We start from the raw sequence: 5731 nt of genomic DNA on the forward strand, positions 1-5731 counted from the left end.
GCTTCAGTCACCCACCAGCCTGAAAACGGCCCTCAGTCCCTCACCCAGACTGGCCAGGCACCCCAGTGGGGACCCCCACCCTGATCCAGGACACCCTTCAGGGCAAACCAGCCGGCCCCCACCCATGCACCAGGCCTCTATCCTATATAGTAAAAGGGTAATATGCCTCCCAGCACCGGGATCAGCGGAGCAGCGAGGCCTCCTAGCACTGTGAAAGGGCACAAGTGGGGCTGAGGGACACACCCCCCCCCGCCAGTGCACAAATTTTTGTGCACCAGGCCTCTAGTTCTATATAATAAAAGGCTAATATGCAAATCAACCAAACGGCGGAACAACCGGCCAAATGACTGGTCGCTATGACATGCACTCACCACCAGGGGACAGACACTCAATGCAGGAGCTGCCCCCAGCCCACAGGCCCCAACTGGCAGTGGTGAAGGGCAGGGCTGGTGAGTAGGCGGTGCCAGGCCAGCCAAGGCGGGTGCAAGTGGGGGCCCTCAATCGCCCTGTAGGTGGCTCCGCAGAGGGAGGTGACCAGCGGTGGCAGTGGGGGGCGGGGCTGGCAAGCGGGTGGCACCAGGCCAAGGCGGGTGTGAACGGGGGCCCTGATCACCCCACCAGTTGCCCCACAGATTGGCCCTTATTGTTGGCTAGGCCTGTGGACCCTACCCATGCATGAATTTCATGCACTGAGCCTCTAGTCTATATATATAACAGGCTAAGTATGTGTCCATCCAACCAGTTGCTATGATGTGCACTGACCACCAGGGGGCAGACACTCAACACAGTAGCTGCCATGATGCACACTGGCCATTTAAAAAGAAACGGCACCATGGACCTGGTGCCAACCAACCAATACTTGGCTTCCCCCAAGGGACACAGGCCCCACCACCACCCCAGAGCGACATCCCATCAAATTGCAGCCAATGCTGCCAAGACCCCATGGCACAAAATACGGCCCACAGCCCAGCCCATCCCAGAAATGGTGGCTGTGGGTGCCAGGTAATGATGTCATGTAGCAACTCCCGGCTTCCTCTCCCTAGCGACTAGCCATCTTGGGGTTTCTTCAGCCCAGGAACACGACTTGCTTTATAGCCAGGTGCAAACATTTTACAAATTACAACATTAACCAAATGTTTGTGAAGCATTTTCCCGTGCCTCATCTCATCTGATCCTCACAGAAGTCCTGGAGTAGGTAGATAGGAAACTCGGTGGAATCCTATTTTCATTAGCAAGTCACAAATAGTGATATTAAAATATTTCTTCTCATTAATTTCCTTTCAATGTGCATGAATCCGTGCACTGGGACACTAGTAACAGAATAAAGAAGAAAAAAATCCCATGATTATCTCAAAAGTCAGAAAAACCTGACAACACTCAATATCCATTCGTGATTACAACTCTAAAAATAAAAAAACCTATGTCTTTAGCAAACATCATACTTAGTGGTGAATTATTCAAAGCTTTTCCGCTTAGTTGAGGAATGTGTTAGGGATACCTACCATCCCCATTTCTATTTTCCTGGAGGTGCCAGCTAGTTCAAAAGGAAAGAAATAAAAAGTCACAGGGATTGGAAAGGAAAAAACAAGACTGATATTTCTGTAGGCGACTTAAAAGTGTTTGTAGAGAAATTTAAAAACTATAAAAATTAGACTTAAGGTTCAAAAGGTTTCTAGATACCTTTTTATTACTTACCAGTATCAAACATAAAATGAACTTTCAACAAGAGTCCACTGATCAGGAGAAACAATGGCCTTGGGAGAACTTCTCTGGCAAAGGGAGCAGGATGACAGGACTCAAGTCCCGTAGAACCACATCCAAGGTGACTTCAAGAAACAGTTCTGGGAATAGACCACAAATACCGAATATCAAACAGCTGCAAGAGTCGGTGCCTCTAGTTGCCAGGATCCCTTATCCGGGTGTCAAAGAAAGAATTCCTAATGTCTTTGTGCAGCCTGATCAGACCTGTATGTTCTTAAAACCATTTGGACATCAGTGGGGTGCATACTATAGGCAAACTCTCCGGCATCTTGCCTTTTGGACTTACCAGTGATATAGTTGGAGATAAATCCACACTAACAAGTATATCAGTTTCATTCATTTTTTAAAAAACTTTTTAGTTTGAGATAATTTCAACCTTGCAGAATAGCACGAAGAACTCCAGGATGCCTTCACTCGGGTTCACCAGTTGCTGACATTTGGCTGCATTTGCCTCATACTTGCTAATCACTACCCCATCCCCTCACACGTGTCTGTGTCAGTGCGTGTCCTGAGCCACTGGAGAGCAGGTTGCATATGTCATGACCCTAAATCCGTCAGGGTGTATTTCTTAAGAATAAGGATATTCTCTTTCGCAAACAGTACACTTTTATAAGATTCAATGTTGGTACAAACTATCCATATATAACCCACATGCAGATTTTATCAGTTGTACCAAAAATGTCCTCTTACAGCCATTTTACTTTCCTGATCCAGCATCCCATCCAGGATTGGGTATAATATTTGTCTTGTTTTATTTAATCTGGTATAGTTTTCAGCCTTCTTTATCGTTCCTGACATTGTTATTTTTGAAGAGGTGTTTTTACTACCTCCTTCATTTTACTTGATGAAGAGTTGGTAAAAGACAAATTGGGTTGGCCCTGAAGGCTGTTTCTTACCTCCTCCCTATATCAGCAATTTTCTTTTCTTTTTAAAAAAAATATATTTTATTGATTTTTTACAGAGAGGAAGGGAGAGGGGTAGAGAGTTAGAAACATTGATGAGAGAGAAACATCGATCAGCTGCCTCCTGCACACTCCCTACTGGGGATGTGCCCGCAACCAAGGTACATGCCCTTGACCGGAATCGAACCTGGGACCCTTGAGTCTGCAGGCCGATGCTCTATCCACTGAGCCAAACCGGCGAGGGCTATATCAGTAATTTTCAACCCGCGTGCTGTGGCAGGCACACTGGGGTGCGCAAGAATTTGTAAAACATGCAATACCTGACTAGTCAGGGGCACTGACCTCTTCCCTCTGACTGTCAAGCTAAAAAATGACAACAGCCAACACAACAATAGCCATCTGGTGTGAATGAATCAAAATGAAACCTATTTTCTGCTCCTCAGAGGGCGGGACCATGCCAGCCAGGTGCCTAGGGCCGCGTCCCGTGGGCTGTGGGGCAGGCTGGCGCTTGGCACTCGGTGTGTCCCCTCAGCTGGGGCCAGCCCACCAGTGCTCTGTGTGTTCCTAGAGCCAGACTCCTTTCTTAGCCGATGTGGGGGCAGCCCCACAGCACCTCCAGTGGGCCCAGCAGGCCTCACTCACACCTGTGCACATGGTCTAGCTCAGCACAGATGGGCCACACTGACGACTGGTGAGCCCTCCTGGTGAGCGGGGGCTGTGACATTGGACGGGTCTCGTGGACAGGAAGCGTGCAGGCCTGTGCGATGACCACGATGGTGGCAGTGGCTGGTGTGGCCGCTCCTGTAATGGCCACTCCAGGCTAGTGCTCAGGCATGTTCGTGAGTCACTAGGTGACACTGCTCCTAAGTAGCAAAGCGTGGAGGAAGTCCAAAGCAAAGCCCAATGGGAAGAAGCCTGCGGCCGAGGAGAAGAAGGTGTACCTGGAGCCAGAGTATGCCAAGTCCAGGATCACCGACTGCGAGTTCAGGGAGCTGGTGGTGCTGCCCCGGGAGATCGACCTCAACGAGTGGCTGCCCCGCAACACCACCACGTCCTTCCACCTCGTCAACCTGCAGTGCAGCACGATCTCCGAGTTCTGCACGGGGAGGCGTGCCAGACCATGGCTGTGTGCAGTACACAGTACTACTGGTGTGAGAGCGAGGGAAGACGGTCAAGTGCACTGCCCCCCAGCACGTCGACTTGGTCATGAGCTCTGTGCAGAAGCTGGTGACGGTCGAGGACGTGTTCCCCAGCTCCTTCGAGTCCCTGGTGAAGAAGATCTGCAGGTACCTGTTCCACGTGCTGGCCCACATCTACTCGTCCCACTTCAAGGAGACCCTGGCGCTCGAGCTGCATGGACACTTGAACACCCTCGACATCCACTTCATCCTCTTCGCCAGGGAGTTCAATCTCCTGGATCCCAAAAGACCGCCGTCATGGACGACCACACGGAGGTGCTGTGCAGCGGCGGGGGCCACGGTGGGGGCAGCACGGACGGGGCCAGCGGTGGGGGTGCAGGGGCACAGAACCATGTGAAGGAGAGGTGAGCCGGGCCAGCGGTGGGGGTGCCGGGGCACAGAACCGTGTGAAGGAGAGGCGAGCCGCATGGCCAGACAGGCGGCCTGCACGTGTGCAGAGACAGTGGCATGTGTGCCGGCGTGTGTCCACCTGTGTGCGCACATGTGCGGGGCACGCTGGCTGGAAGCCGGAGAGGGGACGCTGCCCAGGCCAGGCCACGCGGAGTGTGGACCCCGGAGCCGGCGTCTGCCTGCTTCCCGCGCCGTTTTCCTGTTGGATGGACAAGTGCCGCTTGTCGAGAAGCACCTGGGACTCCTTCCTCCGCTCAGCACACCGAGGGGACGCTGCTCTGTCTCCTCCGGGCTTCCTTTCCTTGTCTTCTCTGCGCCCGGCCCCACCTCCCCGGCTCTGCCGCTCTGAGAAGTCGCCAGGGAGATGGCGCTCCTCCCAGGCCTTGGGCTGCAGACCAGGGTTCCTCTTGGTCGTGTTGTTTCAGGGCAGGTTATCTTACATTCCTCCTGTCTCCCCTCCACTGGATCTTGGCTGTTGGCAGTTCAGCGTGGGGGTGGGGGGGAGAGGCCAGTGATGCTCTGTAGGGCCCCCCAGCCCATGTCCCCGTTCCTCCTGCCCCTGCCGCCCAAGAGGGACCCCAGGACTAGCCGGCCTTGGGACCGAGGCATGAGGGCGGCAGCCTGTGCGGAGCAGCTGTGGGCAGAAGGCAGAGCCTTGCACGCTCTGCTCTGCTCTGTTTGCTCGACTAAAAAAGAATTCTCTCAGGTAAAAAAAAAATACCTATTTTGTCAGATGGGCAAACATATATTTTTTGGTGTCCTGCAGAATTTTAGTAATTTAGTTTATGTGCACCATGAGATGAAAAAGGTGGGAAATCGCTGCCCTACAGGTTCTGAGTTAGCACAAAGGAAGAACAGGGTGGTACCGGTGATGGGGCCCTGGGGGCTCCCCATCCTAACAAGACCACTTCCTGGCCAGGTTGCTTTCATGCTCCAAGGCTGCATATATTCTCTGACCCCTTTTCCTCTAGAGAGAGCATTGGATGGGGGAGGAGAGGAGGGTGGAATCCCTCTTTACTGAAGAACTTTATTTTTTTTAAAATATATTTTTATTGATTTCAGAAAGAGGAAGGGAGAGGGAGAGAGATAGAAATATCAATGATGAGAGAGAATCATCGATTGCACGCCCCCTACTGGGGATCCAGCCCCCAACCCGGCATGTGCCCTTATGAGGAATCCAACCGTGACCTCCTGGGTCACGGGTGGACGCTCAACCTCAGCCACCCCAGCCGACTGAAGAGCTTTCTTAAGCACAGGTCTCTATGTAGAACATGAGGCTCGGGAGATCATTGTGTGCTTAGCTCATAAATTATTTTATAATAAACCCTTTATGTTTGCCCTTTTTGGCACTAGTGGGATTATGTATGTGTGTGGTGTGCACATACATAATCCAGTCCACCTCAGTGCTATGCATTTTTGGAAGCGGCAAAATCCAACTGCCTCCCTCCACAGGGTAAGAAACGGTCGTCCCCCCCGCCC

The 5731-nt window shown here is 52.1% G+C and overlaps 1 pseudogene; it reads left to right on the top strand.

Moving 5' to 3' along the window:
- Positions 1-3436: 3436 nt before the first annotated feature.
- Positions 3437-4210, top strand: LOC102245103 (annotated as a pseudogene).
- The last annotated feature ends 1521 nt before the right edge of the window (positions 4211-5731 follow it).

The sequence above is a fragment of the Myotis brandtii genome, unplaced genomic scaffold (genome assembly GCF_000412655.1).
Source record: "Myotis brandtii unplaced genomic scaffold, ASM41265v1 scaffold182, whole genome shotgun sequence".
Taxonomy (NCBI): domain Eukaryota; kingdom Metazoa; phylum Chordata; class Mammalia; order Chiroptera; family Vespertilionidae; genus Myotis; species Myotis brandtii.